Here is a 27,650-nt window from a genome sequence, read left to right on the forward strand (position 1 = left end):
TAGAACAAAATTTTGATCATTGATGGACAGATTCCTAAAATTATAGCCTCAAACACACAAGTGATGACACAAAAACATCCAACCAATCATGCTGCAACCTGTCCAAAAAGCAACTTACGGATCTGCATGAACAAAAGATGAATATGCTTGAGGTATTGCCATACAGATGAATAAATAATTACAGAAATGCTGAAATCTATATGCATCAACTACAGCACAGAAATGGAAAAAATAGTGCACACTGTAAGCTAATATATGGGGGATTGACTTGCATTCTACTGGTCTCTACTACGTTATGCAATAGCCAATAGGTATTAACACCAACACAGACAAGCAATAATAACCATCTGATTGACGGACCTCTTTCTAAACAATCATTATTTTATTTTATTTATTTTGTTAGGGGGGGGGGGGAGGGGGGAGACAAGTTTCTGACCATAGGGGCTACCCGTACTTTGACCTAACATTTTTTGGATAGATAAGAGAAATGATTGCCCCTGACTAAATGTTTGCTATATGTCCATGCCATAGGTACACTTATGCTGCTTTTGGACCAGATGTACACACCATGGGATAGAATTTGACATTGAAATTCAAAATGATCTTCTAATAGAATCAATGATCAGCAGAAACACAAATGTCCTTTACGAATGTAAAAGGATTGAAGTTTGTTGAACAAACAGTGTAGATGGTAGTGACTGTGTGTTGGTTGTCATTGTTGTCAACACAGTGCATCTTGGTGCAGTTCAGTAAGCAAAGCGGCAATATAGATGGCTATGAGTGACTACAAGCATGTACAGCAGTGTACTGGTTTAGCAGGATGGCTACAGTGATGTCACAAGGATCACAGTGATATATGGAGTATTCAATGGCAGTCCAGGGCAGTGACAGTGGACAATACAGCACAGGCAACCTTTTGGTTGAGTTGGCAGACTTATGGCAGTGCAGGTAATGACTAGACAATATTCCCGCATCCACAATAGTTCTTACAATGTTTACAATTGCAGTAATAGTATTACTGGGGTTTGATAGTGTACTCTGAGGTCCCACAGTGATTGGGAGTCTTCCAAGTATAACTCTGTCATTTGCAGGCATGAGTGCATGACAGTGCATGTACAGTGTGCAATATGACATGGCAGTAACATGGTAGTGTTCCCAGGCTGAGATGGACAGTATATAAGTGGCTATTGGTCAGTTGGCAAAGCTAGAATGGCAAGTGTATGACTTGGGAGTGCAACATGGACACTTGGCAATTGGGCAATGTTTCAGAGGCTTGTGGGCATGTCCGGCAGCGGGTGGCAGTCCAAAATGGCCTACTACAGTGTATATTAGTCCTTACATATGTCCTGGAAGTGTTTGGGAAAACAGATAGTCAATTAGAGCATTCAGGCATTTGATAAGGGGATTTTGGTCATTTTATCAATTTCAGGCATTAAGGTGAAGCTCCCTAAACCTTATTGTTTTACAGCATTGGGCACTGCACAGGGGCAGCAGGTGAAGGCAAATGGAAGAACTGGATGGAGCAATCTACATAAAATTGTAGTTTATCGAGTCGCCTTTCCAACGCAACTGGCAGTGCGTCGTTTTGATGTCGGACACAGGAGGTATTGCACTTTCCGTATGGTCGTACTGAAAAGAAGCTAAATGAGAGAGATTTTTGCAATTCTGGATCATTTGATTGACTTTTGATACGTAGAGTAATGGTTCTCCTCGCCAAGAGTGCGTTGTCGCAAACCACGCTCAATAATGTTGAGAAATGAGTAAGTTATGCCCTAGACACCTTTTCGGGCACGTCGTCTGATTCCATTATGGAGGCTGAGATTGAAGAGCGCCTAATGTACGTGCTACACCGCGGGAAAGATTCCCCTGCGAGCAAGCTTATTGGCTCGGCACATGAAGAAAGGGTATGCCGCTGCTACATTGAATCTCTGCCTGATTCAATACATCACTCGTGCATTAAGTGCATTTGAAACGACTCTCTCGGAGCTTGTCATTGATTGGGGCAACTCCCAAGTCAGCTCTCATACAATCATTCTGTACTTGTCCTTACAATAAGGGGCTATTAATAGCATAGGCAAGCTTACAATAAAAATAGAAACTTTCTAAAACAGCAAGTAGGGAAATAGAAAAACTAAAACCTAACTAAAATAGAAGGAAATTAGAATTAGAAACTACTAGGCTTTATAGCTCAGCCTTCTAAAACAAATAAGAACACTAAAATAGAAACTAAATAAAGGGAAAAAGAACTCTGTCCGGGAGTGTGGCCTACGCCTGGACTCCCATGAGTCTATCTCTCTCCTCCCCATATGAAAAGACAGCTCTGCCCCCTTGTTTTAAGGAGGAGAGAGATAGACACATGGGAGTGCTGACGTAGGCCATATTCCTGGACAGAAAACTGCTTCCCCTAAATAAATTAGAAACTAGGTAGCTGGAGATGATCTCCTATCAAAATCGTGGCCAACAAAGGCCTCTTCTAGAAGGTCAGCTGGCTGGCTTGAGCTAGTCTTCCTGGCTGGTTTGAATTGGTCCAAGCTGGTCCACATGAGGCTGAATCGAACCACCTTGGTTCTTTTGTTTCTTCTTCTGACCAAAATCTACATCATTTACATCCCAGGAAACTCATGGGAAGTTTGTAAGCTTAACCGAGCTTTGTATGGACTGAAACAGTCTCCTAGGGCCTAGTTTGGTCAGTTTCATAAAGCTATGGTCTCCATCGATTATGAACAAAGTAATGCAGATCATGCTTTGTTCATAAAAAGGAAGCTGACCATATTACTCTCTTGATTGTTTATGTAGATGGCATTGTCATAACTGGGAATAGCATTGAAGGGATCTCTTCCTTGAAGAAGTTCCTGGGAACAAAGTTTGAGATTAAAGACCTGGGAAAATTGAGATATTTTCTGGGCATAGAGGTAGCCTATTCAGCTCAAGGGATTTCCCTCTTACAGTGGAAATACACCATTGATCTCTTATCAAATACAGGCATGCTAGGGTGTAAACCAGCTGACACTCCTATTGAGCCTAATTCCCAGAGGCCGTTGACAAGGGTAGCTACTAGAGGCCAGTTGGAAGACTCGTTTATTTATCTCATACTCGACCAGATATCGCCTTTGCTAGACTCAATACATGCATGACCCCTATTCATTGAATCTGGATGTTGTGTATCGAATCTTGAGATATCTAAAGGCTGCACTTGGTAAGGGTGTCCTCATTTCATCTCATAACCACCTTTGCATTGAGTCCTTCACAGATTCTGATTGGGCTGGCTGCCCAGATGATCAGAGATCTACATCTAGTTACTGTACCTATGTTGGTGATAACCTAGTTACCTGGCGAAGCAAGAAGCAAGCAGTTGTAGCTCGATCAAGTGCAGAAGCAGAGTTTTGGGCCATGGCCCATGGCATTTGTGAGCTATTCTAGCTTTGGGGGTTGCTTCAAGATCTTGGATTACCTCTTGAGGTGCCCATGCGTCTGTACTCTGACAGCAAATCAGAAATCAGCATTGCCCACAACCCGGTCCAGCATGATAGAACCAAACATGTAGAGATGGATCGCAATGTTAGTTGATGTATTCACTAAAGGTTTGAGCACTAAGAGTTTTGTTTCTATTGTTCGCAAGTTAGGCATGATTGATATCTATGCACCACCTTGACGGGGAGTGTTGTAATATGGGTACAAAGGTATATTTGTCCAGTAGGGGTTTAGCTTGTGTTGCCTTAAGGGTATAATTGTAACTTGTACTTCATATGATATATCATAAATAAAGAAGGCTTGTGTCACATCGGCATAAGTTCAATGCCCCAAAATTCCATCAATTCTATCTCTCAGTCAAAACTTGTAGTTTCAATCGAGATATTTCGGTTTCGCAAGAAATCGAGATATTTCGGTTTCGCAAGAAACCGAGACGAGATAAATTGTAACATTAAAAAATCCCTTAACTAGACAGGTTTCGACCAGTTTCGACTGCGATGTTGGAAAGATGTTGCGATAAACTGCAACTTTAAAAAAAAACTGTTCATCCCTTAATCTGATCTCTCTACATCTTTCCAAAAAGTAGAAAATATGAAACTGGTGAAAACACAACAGCTGATCTTTGTTTTAAACAGAATGTTTGCATTACAAAGCATTAGAAGCTTTTTCTTTCCTTTCCATTTTATTTTTGCAAATTCTATCACGTTAGCACAAGAATGAATAAGGTTCTCACAGCTAGGGCACAAAATCATTCCCAAATAGAGCAATGCAAGCAACCCCAACAACATAAATATGTTAGTAACAAGATGAAAACAATATAAAAGCTTAACTGGCATGTGGGATGATACCTCTGGCAGTTTCTTTCGGAATACCACATCCAATCTCGCATCAAGGGTGTTCTCGCAAACAATCTTGCCATCACTAGAAGCTAACACAACACCTCCAGAGCTGCATAAGCAATGGTTATCATCAGACAAATTATTTTATATCAAAATCATGATTTCAAAATCATAAAAACTACAAATGATTCATGAGTCTCAGAATTGTCAAGCTCAAGAAAAAACAAATCATAAAGATTTATCTTTTTTCATATCATCCAAGAAAAGAATGAAAACCATGTATTGTTTATAATTCGGTTTATAAAATATCTGGTGACATTAGTTCCAAAGCCAATTTAAGAGCGAAAAAGCTTTACCTTAGAAACAACCCAACAAATAATAAAATTGCTATCCATTTGATCTCAAGAAGTCATATGATGGTTGTCGGCCTCAGATACACCATATTCAATGGATCCTATCCAATATTTGCACACATGGTTAACAAATTTAATTCATGGGTGACCTTTCAGACAGAACCCAGTTGAGGAAATCAAAAAGGGGAAAGAAATCTTCTACCTTGGGGAGCAATATGATATATTGCACAACACTCAAGGAACTTACCAACTACCCACTCCCCCCCACCCAAAAAAAAAAACAATGTATGCATGCTCTGGAGCAAGAAAGGTTCCAACTTCCAAAATGGAAGCTAAATTTTGAAGTCAAGCAAGTTTATGGTAAATATAGATTATGTGAAGACTGCAGAGGAGAAAAAGGGAAAGAGAGGGAAAAGTGATGCAGTTGCCTTGGCTTGACTGGACCGTAATGACCCTCTTTGGAGACCTAAGCCGAAACGAACCCAGTCGAATCCGGTTTTCTGGTCTAAAGGGGGCTGGTAGTTGACATTAGATGTAATCATTAGTTTATTTCATTAAATTTGGGTGGGCCTATAAGCAATTCGAATTGGGTTCTCAAACCAGGATTGCACCAAATTTGTACCAGACCAAATTCCTACAGACATGGTGAGTAATAATGAGTCAACACTCTCAATCATAGTTCTCAAGGCGGCAAGGCGACCCAAGGGATTGCAGGGGTGCCTAAGCGCAGAAGGCACCCACTTAGGCGTTGCCTAGGCAACCAAGGCGCCAAGTGTTATTTTTTATTTACCCTTTTTCTAACATTATTTAGTATACTACAATATATACCTTATATCATAAAAAATCAACATTAAGTCACATCAAGTCATCAAAAATCAACATTAAGCCACATCAAATCATAAAAAATCAACATAGAACTAGAAGACAACAGAACTGAAGAAGCATGCTATTGGGAGTTTGAAACAATCAAAACATACATTTGGTATATATTGTTCTTGGAATTGGTCAATGTCCTGACATTCCTAGCCTCACATTTGGTTTATACTGTTCTTAGAAAATATGATCTTATCTATAAGTAATTAAATAATCCACGGTGTAGAAGTGATGGTAAGGAAAGCAGGTGTATCTGCATGACCTAAAGTAGCAGCGGAAGTGGAAGCCCTAGAAGATGTAGAAGCAGATGTCTCAAGACTTTGTATTCGTCACATCAATTGACGAATCTCATCACGAAAGATGGAAGAAGAATCTCCTGAAGGTGGACCAGATTTAGTGTCATCGGAGGGTACAACATTAGAACCATCATCAGCCCATTCTGATTTTCCATGCTTAACCCAGCAAGTCTCAACTATAAGATTCGGTTTTCCACAAAAAGAACACCGTCCATTAGCACAATCAGTATACTGCCCACCAAAATTACAGCCACCAGAACCACAACCTCCCACAGAACCACGGCCTCGACCAGCAGTGAATGCAGAATTTTCTTTAGTGTTGGAATCATGCTTGGAAGGAGAAGCAATCCGTTGAAATCGGGAATAGGTGTCATTGAGAGTAGGAATTGACTCACCAACAAGCAAATGGCCCTTTACAACCTTTAGATTAGGGTTCACATCAGCAAGAAATTTAGAGACAAAAAATTCATTCCGTTGGGCTTTTAGTTTCTCAATGTCTTTAGTAAGTGGCTGAAACACATTCAGCTCTTCATCCATTCCTTTGAACGTAATGTAGTATTCCTATAGAGACTTGTCAGACTGTTGAAGTTGGAACAGCTTCTCATACAGGTCATAGATGCAAGCCATACTCTTTTCTTGGGAATATGTCTCCTTCAAATCATCCCACACTCCTTTGGCTGTATGGTACATGACATTGGCAGCAATATCGGGCTCCATGTTGTTCCATAACCGAATAAGAATAATCGCATGGTCCTTGACCCATTCATTATAATCCTTAGAATCAGATATAGGAAGACTAAAAAGTAATATAACGGACCTTATCCTTAGCCATGATGTAAACTCGAACAGCTTGAGCCCAAAGCAGGTAATTGGAGCTCCCTTTGAGCTTGATGGAAGTAATCTGGACATTAACATTGTCCGTAATATTCTCGGACTCGGCCATGTCACAAGAAAAATAATATATCCAAAAAAAAAAAAACAATATGAAGCAGGGTTATGACAACCCAAAAATCGATTTGGATTGAAAAAGAACAGGAGCAGCCCAAATCACCAAAAAGGAGATGCTGGAATACACAACCAGCAATAGGGAAGGCTTCACCACTATAGAGCAATGCCAGAAAACAAACCAGGAAGAAACCGATGTACCAGGGTTTTGATGAAGAAGTCAAAATCGATATTAAAAATAGTGGAGAACCATGAAAGACAAAGTAGCATCACCAACAGCAGGAAACAGGAGCCACAAACCCATAAGCTCCATAAAAAATAAAAAAACACCAAAACCAGCAGCACAAGAGAGATCGAATTTACAGGATTTTGCCTGAGATCGATACATCAACAGTAGATCAGAATTCGATGTAGACTTCAACCAGCAGCAGGATACTCCAGCAGAAACAGGTACAGTGCACTCAATAAATAAGAGGAGTGATTACTTCATAATAATTGCAGCATTAGGTGGCTGCACACCACAAGGTGAGAATCGAAAAACAAAACCAGCAGAGAATGATGAAAAAAAATCTCAGATCTGATTACAAGTGCTCTGATACCATGTTACAATATCAAGGCGTTGCAATCAGATTAGAGAGAGAAAGAGAGAGGAGAAGCAAACTATCCAAGAGAAGAGGACAGCTTGCGGCTTGGACAGAATAAACAGCCGCACAACAGCTCAATTATATTTATAATAATGAACGAAATAAAATAAGTGCAAAAGACAAGTATAACCCCCTGAACCCCACGACTCTACAGTAAGGCTGGGAAGTAGAGCCGAAAATACTAGAAAGACAAAAATACCCTTAAACTTAACACTAAGAATCTGAGACCTATCTTCTCCCCACCCTCCCTTTCTTTTGGTTTCTTTAACAATTTTCAAAATGTTAACAATGATCCACCCCAAAGTAATTTGAAGACGCAGAATTCACTCAAAATTAAGAAGGTAAGTAAAAAATCTATGATCTACACAGCACAGAGTGCAGACGCATGGTTTAGTCACTAGAAAATATCACATCTCTGTGCTCTTTTCTTTTTGAAAAGTAGTAAGGTGGAGGCAAGACTTGAACCTAGGTCTTCATTACAACATGCCAAAGACTTTACAAGCTGAGCCAGCTAGCACCTTCATAAATGAAGCAAGATGTATCTTTTGCCTATACTTATTTTGGGGTCCCAAGCAATTGGAAATTTTGAAAAAAGGCTTAGCTGACTCGGGTTTGATATTATTTTTGGGCAGGCACATCTTTGGTGGAACCCAGATATCTGGAATCAACTATCTAAGCTTTTCCAATTTACATTCTTGGTTTTCAAAACTTTTAATCAAATATTAAATTCCATGCATTAAACTTTCACTCCCAGTGGTTAATTTTGGTATGACACTTTATGGGTTAGGGTTGGGTTTTGGTAACTAATCACAATCCCCCCTCCCCACAAAACAAAAAGTTAGACTGCAATTAAAATTAGTCCCATTCATGCCTTATGGGATGAGATAGGTTCGGCTTTGGCAATATTTAATAGGCTCAGGATTGTTATTGATGAAACCAGCCTCGAATGAGGAAGAGGCAATGCCTAGATAACCAGGCATCCTAGCCGAATGGAATCTACGTGATAACAGCCTAGGCAAGGATTTATTTTCTTCTCTTTTTTTTTTTTCTTTCAAAGGTAAAAAAAAGTACTAGGATATATACTCAAGTATACCAACTAGCTACAACATCCAATTCGATAAAACAAGAGAGAGACATTAGCAAGCCTGAAGGATATAAAGTGTTGGTTGAACCGTGGGTCAGAGAGAGGGAATAAAATAATGGAATGACTTGTATTAATGATAGAAAGGCCCCTCTATTTATAATAGAGGGGAAGTTACAAATAATAGAAGCTAGGCGATGTGGGACTAAAACCCACATAGCCGACATAAGCTAATAACACTGAATAACATAAAAATACCCCCAAAAGGACCAGAATACCGTGGCGGTATTCTGGAGTACATATATTCCAACACTCCCCCTCATGCTGGATTATACAAATATGAAAGAAGGAAGATCCAGCGTGGACTAAAAAAAAAAAAACTCTCTACTAAAGAAAAAAAAATCTCTCCATAACAATGCTAACACTCCCCCTCAAGTTGGCGCATACAAGGTACTAATGCCCAACTTGAATAAAATGGGAAAAATAAGTTGTAGAATCCAGCTCCAAAATGAATGCAGCTCCCAAATAGACCTTCAAGAACTTGAAAAAATAGACCTTCAAACTTGGACAGACTTGATCAGCAAAAAGGCATCTCTCACCAATCTTTGTCCAATAATGAATCTCTGAATTATAATCTTGAAGATAAGTAACTAGAGTAGCCGGCAAATGAGTCAAGCAGCAGTAAAGATCAAGCAGCGGAAAAAACAACCAAACAGTAGGATCTCATATGGGCAGGCAATAACCAAACATCTTCAAAACTTTAAGGCCAACCTCCCCCTTATGACAAACTTTAACCCAATAACAAAGTAGATACCCATTGGCAATGGCGAAACCTCTAACCTTCTATGTTTTGCACCAAGTGTCCCTGCATGTTCTGCTCTCTGCAATAGCTGCAGGTATACTGTATATAATCCCCCCCTCACGTGTAGTGCACGTGGACATAAGAGAGATGATTTTAGAGATAGGGCAAAACATAACATTCCAGAATTTTTCAATGGATGCCAAGTGTAATGGTAAAAAGAAGAAATGGTAAAGAAGAGAATGCCATTAACTTCCAAGGTGGTTATGGGGAATGCCAAAGGTATGATTTGGGAGGTGGTGAAGGAAAAACAGCAGTGGGATAATGAAGTAGGAGTAAATAATGCAACATATAAAGTTCCAACCATCTTCCATCGATCAAATAAACACTTTTGATGGAAACTCCTGCAAGGGAGAAACTCCTAACCCCAATATTCAGATCGGATAAGGATACAGATCTGATGTGATGAAAGGAAAGGCTCCATTTTGCAAGGCTTGATCAATCTTCAAACAAGGAGGAACAATTGTGCAAAAAACTCCAAGGTATAAACTCCCACATGCTAAACAGTACTAATGAAGACATCTGGACAGCAATGGATTGAAGAAGCTTCAACAAAAAATTGGATCGGATCTGAATTAGGGAACAATGCTTGGATAAGCTCCAAAGTGTACCGGATATGAACCAGAAAAACTCCACATAACTGAATAGGTTCGTAGGTGCAACCAATAATCGTGGAACACACTGTAGTAATCCCAAATAAGCTGATCTCTAGGGTAGCAGATTCGAGTCTTCCATAATGAAAGAAATTCGATCTCCAATAATAGGAAACTCAGTCATAATCATAGGGCAGCAGTATTCCACATGAAGGCAGCAGTAACACATCAACCAGTCATGCTTACAGAAGCCAATCAAGAACACCAGCCAGGTAGGTAGTGAAGCTCAAAATAACCAGCAAATATAAGATAAATAACCAGACAAATCCATAGGTAGTTGAAGCAGCCAGCCATATAGGAACAAGAAAAAACAGGTTGATAATTGGAGAAACCAAGCCAACAGAATGAACTGTAATTTTTGCAAAAAACCTGATGAATGATGCTGAAATATGGGCTGAATACTCCTTTGATGGTTATAAAACTCTCCTCAAAAAATCAGCAAGAGTGGACTGCCCTAACCCATAGATCGATAATAGCCAGGGTTTTGATAAAAACCCTGAAAGTGAATATCGATTGTAGGGAAGGGGGCTTCAACAAAAGTGAGGATGACTTGGCCAAGGTGATTGCTTATGGTAATAGATGCTGACCACAACTGCTGAAACGATCTCCAGTTCGAATGACCAATCTCCTTGGTAATTGAGACTTGATCTTCATATGGGAGAAATACCAAAAAATCGCAGAAAAGGAGGGCAGCAGCTATCTTGTGCAGTAGACCTTCTTCAAGCCATAAATAGTTGAAATAGAATGTCCTTCTTGATGGTAGAAACACCAACAAAAAACTCCAATAGCAGCAAACAACCCTAACCCTAAAATCGATATGGGTCAGGGTTTTGAAAAAAACCCTGAAAAGAAGGATCGATTGGGGTTAGGGGTCTTTAAACACTTGGAAAAAGGCAAATACTGAGGTCGAGTGGTCTCTGTAGGTGGAGTAATCATCCCTCAAAAAAATGCAGCAAGAATTCAAACTTGTAACCCTAATATCGATTTGAGTTAGGGTTTTAACAGGGAACCATAAAAGGTAGGATGTAAAGATTTTGCTGTAGGGATAGATCCAACCATCAGATTGTGTTCAAACTGAGGTTGATTAGGGCTTGGATTAGTTGGGACTTATCCCTGAAATATTGGCTGCATCTAACCAGGGAAACCCCAAAATCGATTGGAGCCAGGGTTTTGAAAAACCCTGACAAGGTGAAATCCATTTGGGGATTTAGGCTGGAAAAACAAATAATAAAAGATGGAGATAAAGAAAAAGGGAAGTTAGGTTTAGGAATAGGGTAGTATATGGCTGGCAAAAGGCTGCATAGGGTGTTCCTAAATTAGAGGATCAGGTTCATAGAGATTTGATCTCAAAGAAGGGAAACTCCAAATCGCAGATGAGGCTCCAGCAGGTTTTTTTAATAAAAAACGATAGAAGAAAATGGGGGGGGGCAGCAACTAAGTCATCGATATTATGCTTACCTCATTAGTGCTGCCCCTATTTTTGGGTTGAAAAGAAGAAGAATAGGAGCAGGAGAAAAACCGAGAAAAGGGAGAAGAAGGGAGAGATCGATTGGAGGAGAAGAAGGGAGAAATAAGGTTTTTTTTTCTCTCTAACCTAGATCAGACCAGCTCTGATACCATGTTGGTTGAACCGTGGGTCAGAGAGGGAATAAAATAATGGAATGACTTGTATTAATGATAGAAAGGCCCACGTTACAAATAATAGAAGCTAGGCGATGTGGGACTAAAACCCACAAAGCCGACATAAGCTAATAACACTTAATAACATAAAAATACCCCTAAAAGGACCAGAATACCCCCACGATATTCTAGAGTACATATATTCTAACATAAAGGATTCCTCATTTCAAGTGTACAAAATACAAAAAGACATCACAAACCCTGTTTGTTCATGATTCCATAAAAAGTCACGACTAAAATGAATTTATAATTCCTTTACTCGTAAGGAACAATTTATTTACTGAAAAGACAATGGTAGAAATACAAACCCAATAATTTTTAATGAATCAATGAGTTTAGAACCTCTAGATCAGAACATTGAACCTACTGATTAACCTCATATATTCATTTTAGACTTACATGTATAACTTGCCAGACATGCTATAAACCTGTGCTTGGTGCAAATTGCATGGGGCTTACAAAGGATAGGTTTAGGCATGGTCTAAAGTCTGATTAAGACCATACCAATGCTGACGCCAGCACAGAAAACAAAAGCAGCATTTTGAATTTTAACCAGCTTCATATCCAAGGATATGGAATTACAACAGAAAGGGGTGACACATATTAAAAGGGGAAATTTATGTCATGAACGTTAATGAATTGTCATCAATTTCATGAGGAGACACTTACCATGTGGCACATTTCAATGGATATAGGTGGATCTTCATGTGACAAACGATCTCACAAGTCACATCCATCTCACTAGTCACTAATGCAGTTTCAGCCAAATATGAATATGTAATGGGGGGCAAAACATGGTTTAAAATAATAAGCATGCTGTAACTTTCAACATATAGAGAGATAGGGGGTAATAGCATTTATGTAATTTTTCACAACTTTGTCCCAAAATTTTGACTCAAATATCATGCTTGTTTTGGGACGAAATTCGACTAATTAGATAGGTGTGTGGTCCTCTATAATGTGGATCCCATATGTTTCCTGGTGTAATATTGGTGATAATGGCCCCATATTCAAATGAAAAATGCAGCAGGTCAAGATTATAAAAGATGTAAATTACTGATTTAGAAAGAAAACAAAACTGTTAGTAAAATTCCCCAAAGGATCTGTTCACAGCTCCAGATAGATGGAAAACTTTACCAGAAAGGTCCATGGGCCTGATGCTGGGTAGGAGCAGGAGGCAAACAGACTTGCTTGTCAATGATAATTTCAGGTTTGTGAACATTTGCTTTCTTTGCATACTCCAGCTCTACTAACTCTAAAACAGATTGAACCAAATATAGATCATCTTCCCGACAACGCAACAGGACAGCAGGCTCTTTCAGTCGGATCAAACTCTGCAAGAGAAGCAAACCATACTATTCACACACCCATAGGGAAAACTCATGAAATAATCACCAGAAGTCCAATTTTCCCATGTTTGAAAAATATATTAGCCAATTGCAGGGATATTTTTCCATTATATTAATGAATACAGTATCAAAAGTTTTAAAAAAACATATATATATATATATATATATATAAATTCAAAATGAGCAAAAGCGTTGTAAGTTTTTTTTTTTAGTGAATAAATAATTTAATTCATTACCAAAGAAACGAAAGGGGGGGAGGAGAGAGAGCGTACAAGGGCACAAAGCCACAAACAAATTACAAGGCCCACCTAGGAGGAGGTAAAGCCTGTAAAATCCAAAGCCCACGTGGGCATAAAACCAAAGAAGAAAGCCCAAGAATTATAAAAGCCCAAAAGAGCTATGAAGCACAACAAAAGGAGAAGGGCAGCCAGATAATTTCCAGGTAGGGAAGCAAAAACCCTAAACCAACTATCTCAGCACAACTTGGACCAGACGCCAAGATGAAAAAATGGAGCATCGCCGGAAAACGAACAGCCGCGGCAGAGGGGAGCTGGCCTTGCGGAGGACCACAGCCACGTCGGAGAGACACCGGACTTGCAGAGGGTAACGGTGAAGCGGCTGCCGGCCGAGCATAGCTTGCAGAAGGCAGACTATGCAGCTGCCAGTAACATGGCGTTAGCTGAGCGAGCCAGGTGGATCAGACAGAAGACTGATCGAGAAGGCTTGCGGCCAAGCAACTGCAGTCCAAATAGGCTGACGACCAAGCGACAGCTGAGGGCACTGGCAATGAAAGACATCTGGCGAGACAGAAGGCGAGCGGGGCTGGAGGCGAAGAGACGGGTCAGCAAGCCAAGCGAGGGAGGCGACCCAGCAAACTGAGCAGTTGTTGGAGATGAAAGCCAACGAAGCATTGCGACCAGGCAGGAGAGACCCCAACGAGCCTAGAAACAGGCCTAGCGGGAAGGCGACTTACAAGGCAGCAAGCAAAGCAAGACAGACGTCCACGAAAACGACAAACCAAGAGGGTTGTCGGCAAGCATGACTGCAGACAGGTATGATGACTGCAAGCTCTACACAGGTCCAAACGAGGAGACCAAGCTCCAAATCCTGAAGAAGAGGAGAAAGAAGAGGAGGAAGAAAGGAATGGAGAGAAACAGAAGGAGACGGGGGGGAAGGAGGAGCCCGACCTCACTGCCAGACTCCAAACCAGAAGAGGAGGAAAAAAGAAAAGGAGGATGAAGGAAGGTAGGGCGAGAGGTGGGGAGAAAGAGAGAAGGAGAAGGGAGGAAGAGTGGGGAGGAGCAGCCTGACCGTGAGGCCGGGCTGCTTCTCAGAGGCGTCGCTGGGTTTTTTCTCTCGCTAGGTGAGTATGAGATTAAAACTTGAGAGAACGTTGCGTTGTAAGTTTTATAACAACGTAAAATTCAAAATATATTAACCTAAGTTCAATTTAGCCATTTTCTTATCACGACTGATGAAGTTCAAGAGAACAAGACGGGCAGCACCAACCAGGCCATCAAACTGAACCAAGAATGGACTAATATATGTAATTTTGAGCGTCCAATGGGTTGTATTGGCCATGGGCTTTATATTTTTTAGTTTACTATTGTAATGGGCCAATTCTATAAGCCCAAATATTAGGGATTTAGATCCTATACGGGACTAAAAGTTAGTTTCTATTTTTTGTTTTTTAGTCGTTAAGAATATTAGGTTTCTCTATTTTGAGTTTCTATTTTCAGGTTTAGAAAGTAGACTTTCCATTTTATGTAATAACAATATTGGAGTCTTAGTTTCTAATTTGGAATGTTTCTAGAAGAGAGACCTTAGAATAGCAGTAGTTTCTATTTTCGACGTTTCCAATATTTGTAATGGTTGCTTTGTTATTTAATAAAGAAAATGACTGGACAAAGGCAACGATTTGAGAAAAGAAAAAATAGAGTTGTTTTACAACCATGTTTCTGTGAGAGAGTATGGTGAGAGGCCCTTGTAGAGATAGGTGGGATACCTTCTCTACAGTAGGTGAGATACCTACATATCCTTCTTCCCTTCTTCTTCTTTACCATCTTCTTTTCTGCTTTTATTTTGTTTCACTGTTACTGAGTTTCATTGGGTAGTATCAAGACCATCTAAGGAAGTTCAAGCAGTGGTGTTAACCTTTTACTGGTGACATCATTCCCATTCAATATTCTGAATATTAGAGGATTTCTGTTAAGAATAGGAGTTTAAGGGGTATTCTTGTACATAACCCTATGTATTTTATGTTTCTTCTGTTATTTGTATAAGGCCAGGGGCCCCTGTGTAATTTATTATTCTTTTCAATATAAGCAAGTTAGTCTCTAGTTTGAGACATAACAGATTAAGCACAAACCGTGTTTGCTCTTCTCTTCTCTTTTCTTCTCCTTCTCCTTCCTTTCTAAAACTGAACATGGTATCAGAGCATACTATTCCTGGAGTTTGAAGGTGTGAGAAGGTTGTTTAGTAGGCTAAGAGTTGGTCTCTCCTCTTGGTTGTTGTTGGAGTTTGATGAAAAACCTACGGTTCTTCACAGATCTGTTTCTCTCTTGTTTCTAATCCAAATGGAGAGCAACCAGGTGCTCTAGTTTCGTTTGGAGGTCACATTTCTTCCCATTGTGTCATCTCAAGCCATTTGGAAGCAGCCAAGGGACAGGAGTGCATCTCGGCCAAGACTATCCTGTCAGTTTTTCCGCCAGCCAGAGTGTGGGATTGGCAATAGCTCTTCAATAGAGCTTTTTTGGGAGCTTTTTTGGGCCACCTACTATCGTTTCTTGGTAAGGAAGGCTATTCCTTTTTACTCCGCTGCTGTTTGATGCTTGTGTGAAGTTCTACAAGTTATTTCAAGTTTTTTGGTCTAGTTTGTCTCTGTTTTTTCAGCTGTTTCGTGGGAACCAACTGTTTTTACTTGAGGTACTGTTGGTGGCTCCTCCCAAGTGTTTGCTTTGAAGCCACAATGGGTGAAAAAAATGTTGAGACATTTGAAATCCCAACTGTTGCAACAGCCTTGCCCATCACCTCCTCGTATGAGAATCCAAATGTTCAGCTTCCCATTGTCAAGCTTGACAGTAATAATTACTTGGATTGGTCACGGTCAATGAAGCTCATTCTTTGGAGTAGGGGGAAGTTGGGATATATATCTGAGAGCTTTAAGGCCCCTTCCTCTACTGATCCAGGCTACTCCAAATGGGAAACCGAGAACTCCCTTGTGATGACTTGGCTTATTTTTTTGATGAAGCCGGAGATTGGAAGAAGGTTTATGAGCAAGGAGACTGCCAAAGATATTTGGGATAGTGTTGCTCGAATTTTCGATAGAGTGGGGGACTCTACAAAGGTTTATCAACTTCTCCAACAGATTGTTAGCCTGCGCCAGGGTGACAAAAGTATCTCTGAGTACTACAGCCTTGTTGTGGGACTTTGGAAGGAGTATGATCACTACAGAGACCTCCAGCTGTGTCCTGTTGATGAACCTAAAGTGCATCAGTTGTTTGAGAAGGAGAGGGTCTTGTTCCTTCTTGAAGATCTTAACTCTGAGTTTGAACCCTTAAGGGTACAGATACTTGACCGACCAAGTCTTCCTTCCCTGGAGGAGGTGTGTGGTTATTTACAGAGTGAGGAGACCCGTAGAGGTGCTATGGAGACTACCCCTACTGTTGAGTGTTCTGCTCTTGTTCCATCCACTCCACAAGACCGTCCTCCCTTCACTAAGGGGACTGGTAAAGGTCGATTCTCCTGTGACTATTGTGGTAAGTCTGGGCATAAGAAGGAGTTTTGTTGGGATCTTCATGGGAAACCATCCTCTGCTGCATCTGGAGGACAGAAAGGACAGAAGAAGAATGGGCCTAAAGCCCATGTTAGGGTTCATAAGTCTGATCCATCCTCCCTCTCCAAAGAAGACATAGCTGTTTTTCGTCGGATTGTAGCCCACTTGGATGGTTCCTCCTCTACTGCTACCACTACTTCCACTGCTCTACAGGTCTCTACCTCTTCTGGCACCACCCCCTGGGTCATTGACTCAGGGGCCACAGATCACATGACTGGTAGGTCTCAGCTTTTTAATTCCTACTTTGTTTGTTCTGGGAAAGATAAGGTAAAAATTGCTGATGGTTCCCTTTCTTCCATTTCGGGCAAGGAAGATGTCCAAGTTACTCCATTTATCCCTTTGAAGTCTGTCTTTCATGTTCCCAACTTTACTACTAATCTCCTTTCCGTTAGCCAATTGACTAAATCTTTGAACTGCTTTGTCACCTTTTTTCCTACCCATTGTCTCTTTCAGAATTTGGTGACGAAGAGGGTGATTGGCAGTGGTCGTGAGGCTGATGGATTATATGTTCTTGACACTTGTGCTTCCCCTGTGGCGAAAGCTCAATCTTATGTGTGTGGGAAACATGGCGGACGTACACAGGAGGATATTTTGCTTTGGCATCAGCGTTTGGGACATCCTCTTTTTCTGTTATGAGGAAAATGTTGCCACATTTATTTACCTCTTTTCCTGTCAATCATATTTTTCATTGCAAACTTTGTCTTTTTGCAAAAAGTTGTAAGACAGTTTATCCATCTTCTGGTAATAGATCTATTTCACATTTTCACATTGTTCATACTGATGTTTGGGGTCCTTCCCCTGTTACTTCTTTACGTGGCTTCCGCTACTTTGTCTCCTTTATTGATGACTTCTCCCGAGTTACTTGGATTTATCTCTTGAAACAAAAGAGTGATGTCTATGCTGCGTTTAAAAATCTTTATGAGTTGGTGTATACTCAGTTTCAAACTCGTATTCAAATTGTCCGTTCTGATAAAGGTGCAGAGTATATGTATGGTGGTTTGGAGTCCTTTTTTTCTGACCATGGCATTATCCACCAGGTAGCTTGTGTTGATACCCCTCAACAAAATGGGGTTGCTGAAAGAAAAAACCGCCACCTGCTGGAAGTAGCCCGGTCTCTTTGGTTTACCATGCATATTCCAAAAACCTTTTGGTCTGATGCCTTGCTCACTGCGGTCTTTGTTATCAGTCATATGCCCTCCAGTGTCTTGAACTTCAGAGTACCTCTTGAGGTCTTACCCTCACTTTCTTCTTCTTTCTCCCTTCCCCCAAGGGTCGTTGGTTGCATCTGCTATGTCCACATTAGCAAATCTGCCCGTACTAAATTGGATCCTAAGTCCTTGAAGTGCCTCTTTCTTGGGTATTCCTCTACCTCCAAAGGATACACATGTTATCAGCCTCCTACCCGTCGGTGGCTTATCTCCAAAGATGTCTATTTCTTTGAAACCATCCCACATTTTCAGTCACCTCTTCAGGGGGAGTGTTCATCTCGTGGTGGTGAGGTTGAAGAGGCTCCTGAGTTTGTATCCTTTCCTTCCTCCTCTCTTGTCCCTATTTCCCCATTCCAGATTGACAAGGGAAAGAAAAGTTATGAGGATACTGTTGTTGAGGGGGAGTCTCCGAGTGCACAGGTGAACAAAGAACAGGGGACGCTACTGGTGTATACAAAGGACAAGAAAAACCCTCCTTCATGGCTTCCTATAAAGAAGACCTGCTAAAATCCTTCTTCGTCTCCTCATCCTGAGCCTCCATCCATTGAGACAGGTATACCCTCCTCTACTCCTACATCCTCAGACTTAGATCTTCCTATTGCTCACCGTAAAGGAACTCGAGCTTGTACTAATCCCATTGCCAAGTTTGTCTCCTATGATTCTATCTCCCCTACAGGTGTTGCCTTCACAGTGGCTATCTCCTCCATCTCTATTCCTAAGAATGTAGCAGAGGCCATGGCTGATCCAAAATGGAGAGAAGCAATGAATACAGAGATGGTTGCCCTTGAGAAGAATCACACTTGGGATCTTGTTGAACTCCCAAAGGGGAGAGTTCCTGTTGGATGCAAATGGGTATTTACAGTCAAGTTCAAGTCTGATGGTACTGTAGAGAGATATAAAGCAAGACTGGTTGCTAAGGGCTATACCCAAGTGTATGGCATTGATTATCAGGAAACCTTTGCTCCAGTGGCCAAGCATAACTCCATTCGGGTACTCCTCTCAATAGCTGCAAATCTTGATTGGCCATTATACCAGCTTGATGTAAAGAATGCTTTCTTACATGGTGACTTAGAAGAAGAAGTCTATATGCACTCTCCTCCTGGGCTCAAGCATCCTAGGGGCAATGGAAAAGTGTGTCGTCTTAGGAAGGCTCTTTATGGCCTTAAACAATCTCCTAAGGCTTGGTTTGAGAGGTTTAGACAAGCTATCCTACAGAATGGATACACCCAAAGTCAAGCCGATCACACTTTGTTTATATAAAGGAAGGGCAGCACTACTACAGCTTTTATTGTATATGTTGATCACATTGTGGTCACGGGAAATAGCGAGGCTGAAATCTCAAAGCTTAAACTTTACTTGGCTCGGCAGTTTGAGATCAAAGATCTTGGTCCATTAAAGTATTTTCTGGGGATTGAAGTTTCAAGATCCAAGCAAGGGATCAACGTTTGTCAGAGGAAAATTGTCCTTGATCTACTTACAGAGACAGGGTACTTAGGATGTAAACCAGCCTCCTCCCCTATTGATCAGAATCACAAACTAGGAGAAAATTGTGGTGAACCTCTTGTAGATGCTGAAAAATATCAGAGATTAGTAGGCAAGCTAATCTATCTTTCCCTTACCCGACCTGACATAGCCTATGTTGTCGGCGTGGTAAGTCAGTTTATGCATGCACCCAAAATGGGACATCTTGATGCAGTTTATAGGATCCTCAGATATTTAAAGTCATGCCCTGGAAAAGGTCTTCTCTTCTCTAGAAATGGTCACTTGAGGATTGAAGCATACACTGATGCTGACTGGGCTGGATCTATTTCTAATCGAAGATCCACTTCAGGATACTGTACTTTTGTTGGTGGAAATTTGGTTACTTGGAGAAGTAAGAAGCAACCTGTGGTGGCTAGGTTGAGCGCTGAGGCAGAATTTAGAGCCATGGCTCACGGAGTGTGTGAAATCTTGTGGCTGAAGAGACTTGTTCAAGAGTTGGGATTTGAAACTGTTAAACCTATGAGTTTATATTGTGACAACAAGGCAGCCATAAGTATTGCTCACAACCCAGTGCAACATGACAGGACTAAGCATGTTGAGGTTGATAGACATTTTATCAAGGAAAAGATTGAGTCAAAGACCATCTGCACCCCTTTTGTGAAGACAAATGAACAAGTGGCCGACATCTTCACCAAAGGACTTAGCACTCATCACTTTGACTGTTTATTGAACAAGCTGGGCATGTATGACATATACCACCCAGCTTGAGGGGGAGTGTTAAGAATAGGAGTGTAAGGGGTATTCTTGCACATAACCCCATGTATTTTATGTTTCTTCTGTTATTTGTATAAGGCTAGGGGCCCCTGTGTAATTTATCATTCTTTTCAATATAAGCAAGTTAGTCTCTAGTTTGAGACATAACAGATTAAGCACAAACCGCGTTTGCTCTTCTCTTCTCCTCTTTTCTTCTCCTTCTCCTTCCTTTCTAAAACTGAACATGACCAGACCTGCAGCACCTTCTATTCTGTGTTTCTGGACAGCAATATTCAGTGGTGAATTCTGTCATTCAACCAGTAATTTAGGCACAACTTTTAGTATGTTTCTCCCACAGCCCTGATTTTCCTTTGATTGAAATCTCTTGGTCATCCAATGGTTAGAGTCTTCACAAGTACTGAATTTCTAATTCTGAACCTTCACCTTCTAAGTTTGAATCTCTAATTCTTCTAATTTGGGCATTAACTTGGCCGTAACTTTGAAGAGGTAACCTACCCCTGGCCCTGGTACCCTACCTACGACTGGACCAACATATCCATCCAAGTCGGTAGTAACTAAATCTAGGCAGTTGCTATTTAGTTTTTTTTTATCACTTACTGTTCTGCCGGCTGTCAGTACCTTTGATCCTTACTGTAGGTTGGGACATCAGTACCCTACCCCTACATTAATAACATTGCAATTCTTCTGAGAATATGTCATATGATGTTTGTAGACTAGACGAGGCAGGAAGCTTCTGAAACTCTTATATATTTGATGTAGATCAAAGCATGAAGAAAAGGGTAAAACACTGTTCACATGAACAGTGATACGGGCCCCACCTGGACAGCTGGCTTAGAGGAGTTGATGTTAGGTTTTATTTTTATTATAAGACTTTTATTTAGTTTCCTATTTATGTTTAAGTTGTACTCCTAATTGGGAATCCTAGTTAGAGTCTAGTTTCTATTTTGTTGGGAATCCTAGTTAGATTCTAGTTTCTATTTTGTTGGGAATCCTAGTTAGAGTCTAGTTTCTAATTTGTTTATTTTGTCTCAGTCATTGGGCTATATATATGTGATCAGATCTTAGGAGCAGGGGCTCAAGTTGTTTTGCTTTGGCAAGTGATTGTCCTGTGAAAGGATTGGTTGTGAGAGCTAGGGCGAGAAGCCTAGGGTGAGAGACTCACTTCCTTATTTCCCCTTCCATCAATCTAATCGATCCCCCTTCCATCCTTTATTATGTGAATTGAGTCAACAAGAAGTTGTCGCATTACTGCTGGTTATTATTTTCCATTAATCATCTACTACTGCTGGAATTCAGAAGATTATTCAGCCATATCGACGTCACCAAAATAGGGTTTCAGAACATTGACAGACAAGATCGATTCTGTTATTTGGCTGATCAGGGTTGCATCAGGTTTTGGGTTTCTTTCCCTCATCCAGGGCCCTACTCAATTACAATAGCAGTTCCACATTGCTGCTGGTTTGTGAGTTATTATTACTTCTCTTACCTCATTGTTGTTTGGGCCTATATTTGCGATCCTGCCTGGGATTAGACCATAGTTGTCACGGCGTCACGGCGATCCAAGTCGGTGGAGGGGTGTCACGTCGATATATCGACATGTCGCCCGCCATGGCAACGCATGTCGACCATGTTTTATTTTTTATTTTCTCTATTTTTAATGTTTTAATAGATGTATACTCAAGCCATGTTTTATTTTTTCTCTATTGTTTCTCAAGTTTTAAGAAGAAAATTCAGAAATCGAAGAAGAAATCGAAGAGGGAAAGAAGAAATCGAAGAGGGAAAGAAGACAAAAAGAAGAAATCGAAGAGGGAAAGAAGAAATCAAAGAGGGACGCCATGGCGTAGGTCACCATGCAACCTTCTCCAGCGCCAGGACGCCATGGCGACGCCATGACAACTATGGATTAGACCTTTTCAGGTTCTTAGTCCTACATTATTTGGTATCAGAGTGTATCACCTCCTAGGGTTGATGTTAATACAAGGAAGGTGAAGTCAGAAGTTACTTCCTTTGCTGGGCAGAGGGATCTATTCTTCTTCCTTGATTGGTTGGATTCTCTAGAGGAATATTTTGACTGGCACAACCCAACAAAGGCGCGTAAGCTTAGGTTTGTTTACTTTCGATTAACTAGTTATGCTAAATGGTGGAAATCTCATGAAGAGAGACTTAGAGTTAGAAGATGTGAACCTAGGACTTGGGAAGAGAAGAGATGTAGTATGAATTGAAGAACAAGTACCTATCGGAACATATATGCAGAAAGCTTTCACTTCAACAAGATTACCACCAGAAGGTATTTACACTTGAAGAAAGCATGAAGCAACTAAAAGACCAAATGATCTCTTTTGAGCAAACTTGTAAAGCCACGGTCCCCACCGCCCTCCACCTGCAACTGATGCTACCTTGGAAGTCGTTGAAGTTTTGAATATGGAAAAGAAACAAGAGAAAGAACCTCCAAGCAAAGAACCAGAACATGAAGTTGAGGTTAATGCTGAAGACGTTCCAGAAATTTCTGTCGTCAAGGAAGAGTCAGTCCTTGATGTTTTGAATGGCGAGGCTTACATTGAAGAATTTTGAAGCAAGTAAAGTTGAGGCAATGGACGATGTGGACCTTGATACTATAGTTGAGGAGGTGGTTGAAGAAACCATTGAAGAGACTGTTAGCTACAAAAAAGAACATAAAAAGCTAGAGTTTGAAGCAGACAAGGTCAAAGACACACCTGTAGAAGACCCCATGGACATGACTGTTGATTTCGAAGCCAAGCACATACGAGTTCATCATGCCACCAAAGTCCTTTGAAGAGAAAGTTCGTGCCTTGAAGACTACATTCCTAACATCCACGAGCTGCTAGAGTACTGTTTTGGGCTGAAACTGAATGTGCACCACACCAATCTTGCCCCTAAATTCTATAAAACTCGAGGACGAGTTTCTTTTAAGTGGGGGAGAGTTGATGTAGATCAAATAATGAAGAAAATGGTAACACTGTTCATGAAATTACTGTTCACGTGAACAGCACCCAAGTACTATTCACGTGGCACTGTTCACATGAACAGTGATATGGGCCCCCACCTGGACAGCTGACTTAGAGGAGTTAATGTTAGGTTTTATTTTTATTATTAGACTTTTATTTAGTTTCGTAGTTATGTTTGAGTTTGTAATCCTAATTGGGAATCCTAGTTAGAGCCTAGTTTCTAATTTGTTTATTTTGTCTCAGTCCTTGGGCTATATGTATGTGATCAGCTCTTAGGAGCAGGGGAGATTTGAGTTAATAAAATTCAAGTTGCTTTGCTTTGGCAAGTGATTGTCCTGTGAAAGGATTGGTTGTGAGAGCTAGGGTGAGAGACCCACTTTCTTATTTCCCCTTCCATCAATTTAATCAATCCCCCTTCCATCCTTTATTATGTGAATTGAGTCGACAACAAGTTGCTGCATTACTGCTGGTTATTCTTCTCCCTTAATCATCTACTACTGCTGCTATTGAAGATCTACACCAGTTGCTGGAATTCAGAAGATTATTCAGCCATATCGCTTTCACCAAAATAGAGTTCCAGAACACTGACAGACAAGATTGATTTTGTTATTTGGCTGATCAGAGTTGCATCAGGTTTTGGGTTTCTTTCCCTCATCCAGGGCCCTACTCGACTACAATAGCAGTTGCTCATTGCTGATGGTTTGTAAGTTATTATTATTTCTCTTACTTCACTGCAATTTGAGCCCATATTTGTGATCCTGCCAGGGGTTAGACCTTTTCAGGTTCTTAGTCCTACATTAATATTCTTCCCTTTTCTCATTTTTTACAATGAAGAAAATTTTATAATGTAATTTCAATCTATACTCAAAATTCAGAATCAGGTTGATGTTTGGTCTGAAAAATCAGAGCATCAAGATTTGGTAGTTGTAAGTTAAATAAGAAAAAATGACAAGGGAGTTGCCCCAATAAATGACAAGCTCCGAGAGAGTCATTTGAGATGGTATGGTCATGTTCAACGGAGGCCTAGAGGCACCCCAGTAAGGAGGAGTGATATGATCCCGATTGAAAGAGCTAAAAGAGCTAGGGGCAGGCCTAAAATGACCATAGGACAAGTTGTAAGAAAGGACATGCACAGACTAGGTCTTGTACAAAGTATGACCTCGAATAGAGCCTATTGGAGGGCAAAGATCCATGTAGCAAACCCCATTTAGCTGAGATTCTCTTGACTTGTTGGGCTGTGCCTCTCTCCTCTTACTTTCATCTTCCATTTTTCTTTTTATTTTCCATCTTGCATTGGTCTTTTACCTTTGTTCATTTCTCACCTCATTACCCACACCTCTTTTCCCATCTCTTCATTCCCCTTTTTTGTTTAGACCTCAGTTTTCCCTATTTTGTTTTGTTTGGATCCATGTAGCTGACCCCATTAAGTTGGGACAAGGCTGAGTTTGTTGTTGTTGTTGTAAGTAAAATAAGAAAATATATATTTTTTTATGAAATTTTACTATTTTGCATTTTAGTATTAATTTTTAATTTACTATACTGAATACATCTATGGTTTATATAAACATCAGGATTCTCTTTTTTTTTTTCCCTTTTTCCTCTCATAAAGGTTGAGATCAGAAAACAGAAATTCTTAAATCCTTGGAGATATCCTCTTGGCAACAAATAAGCGAGATTCCTGAACATGTTTATATTATTCAAATTACCTCATCACAAATTTTGATTCCTATTTTCTTATTTCTATGTATCTTTTCTGCTCCCCATCCCCCCTCCCCCCAAAAAAAAATGTGTTATGTCTATGCATATGTGCTTGTGATTGTTAGAGGCAAGAAGATGGAGGAATAAAGGAATTTGGATGACTTTTGGAAATGTTTCAATTTATTGGAGCAGATAGCAACAACCATTTCATCGGACATGCGTATTTTTTATTTTCCAACGGATTTACATGTTTCATTAATGGAAATTTTTGGATGTAGTGAGTAATAGGCTCTAGTTGTTTGCCAAACAAGAAATCTTGTTTAGGCAGTTTATACCATCCATACATAGTGTTTTGATCTAAGATTTCAATTCTTCCATGTTTCAGCAGTAGCATATTGTTCCATGGGACTAAGGTCCAAAATATGGAAGAAACAATTGTTTCCACGACTCTACTACCCCGTCAATTCTGGTCCACTTAATCCCTCTTTCATGACCACATATCTTTCCGGCTAAGGAATGGGAAATCTTGCTCTTGTTACATGAATCAAATGGCACGAGCTGACGACAGTCATGCAACATCTGTGTCCGCATTCCCGAAGGCACCTCTCTCTTTCAAGAGGATTCGCGGCATGTCAAGCCCTGGTAAGGTTCTTTGCTTTGCATCGAATTAAACCACATGATCCACCGCTTGTGCGGGCCCCTGTCAATTCCTTTGAGTTTCATTCTTGCAAATGTACTCCAAGGCGGGATATCTATGATTTATATAAAGATCAGGGTTCTCTTTTCTCCCCCCTTTTTCCTCTCTTAAAGGTTGAGATCAGAAAAGATAAATTCTTAAATCCTTGGAGATGTCTTCTTGAAAACAAATAAGTGAGATTCTTGAACATGTTTAGATTCTTCAAATAACATCATCACAAATTCTAATTCCCTTTTTCTTATTTCTATGCATCTTTACTGCCCCTCACCCCCCCCCCCCCTCCAAAAATAAATAAATAAATAAATTTGTTATGTCTATGTGATTTTATGGGCAAGAAGATGGAGGAATGATGCAATTTGGATGAATTTTTGGAAATATGTTTCTATAATTTCCTAACAAAATAACCTACACATAAATAGAACATCAAATCTCAAAGGTACTGACCTGAACAATAAGGTCTTTCAGAAGATTTTTGTAAGCAGGGTGGTTGTGGAAGGTCAGAAGGTCCTTCGATGCTGCCTCCTTCATGGAGTTAACCACATCATCTTGTGCTTGAAGAACTTTGATACGAGAAGCATTGAGCTAGCTGCATTGAGTATTCTCTGCGTGAAACAAATTTGAAGAGGTTAAATTTGTAATATGAAAAAGAAATGAAACCAACGGCAACGCATGACAATATATACGTGGAAAGACAGAGGCGTAACTTTTCCGCATAATCCCATTCTCTATTATATATCAGCTAAGAAAATTGTTTACATTACTTTATATTTAAAGAAATGAACCAGGGTTGCTCTTGGATTGAAACAGATCAAGTATATGATATGCATGAATAATGGCTATAAGCAAGAGCACACTCGATACGAATTAAGACAGAAATACAAAAAGAAAGCAAATTTGGTCCATCGTATAAGCTGCTTCACAAAGTATAGCAGGTATGAGTAAGAAGTTTTAACATTAATTAAAGAAACAACCAATACTGAGCATAGGTCATATATGTTTCGAACCATCATCCCATACAAATGGCTTGTACAAGGCGTGACTACTTAGATTGACCATGTCTGAAAATTACACATTTACAGAGGTAACAAATCAGTCTAGCATCTACTCAAAATCTATGATCATAATCTAGAAGTAACAAAACTAAATTAATCTAAAATACGATGCTAGGGATTTACATTTCCAGTTGAATTAATTGTTTGAAATGAGGACTGAGTAACAAAGTTGGCAATAAGGATAAGGATAACGCCAAATCGAGAGACACAAAGAGAGGAAGTGGCAGAGTGAGCTCGAGACTTACATTTTCTTCCGAACTTCTACTTGCTTCTGTTTGCGCTCATATTCCTGTCTGATCTTCCTTTTTTTCAGCTTCAACCAATTGCAACTTCTCGATGTTGAACTCCTGCAACAAAGAACAATTGTCACCACCGATATCCATATTTATGGCATCTGCAGAAGCAGTCCCAAGTAATCGAGAGGGGAACAGTTGATATCATTAAACTTCCAACACTGACACTAGACCAGTATATGTGAATCTTCAGATACGTAATGAAGAGAACAAGTATACAAAATTCAGAGGAATCAGTTCAAATTGCCAGTTTATAGGAATTAAACCAGAAGTGATTTCCTATCACGGAGGAAATTGGCATACTTCTTCAGCGGAGACGGTGATCTCGTTGGCTTTCTCTTCCGCCTCTTGGCGGATGAATCTCACCATCTGCTGGATCTGCTTGGAAACGTCTGCATCATTCATCTTCAGATCAGAACGTACAGACCAATGGAACGGAGCCTTACGTCCTTCACCGGTAAAGGGTCTGGTCTTGCCTCAGAAGTCCGACCACGCCAGGCGAGAGCGGAGGTGGAACTGTGGAAGCTGAAGAAAGCCGCGGCAAAAATAGGATTGACCACTTTATTATATCATATTAAGGGAATAGTGGAATGCACGCCTAC

The 27,650-nt window shown here is 40.3% G+C and overlaps 1 pseudogene; it reads right to left on the reverse strand.

The window, feature by feature from the left end:
* Positions 1-27,577, reverse strand: LOC122661289 (annotated as a pseudogene).
* Positions 27,578-27,650: the final 73 nt, after the last annotated feature.

Source organism: Telopea speciosissima, chromosome 5 (genome assembly GCF_018873765.1).
Source record: "Telopea speciosissima isolate NSW1024214 ecotype Mountain lineage chromosome 5, Tspe_v1, whole genome shotgun sequence".
Lineage (NCBI taxonomy): Eukaryota > Viridiplantae > Streptophyta > Magnoliopsida > Proteales > Proteaceae > Telopea > Telopea speciosissima.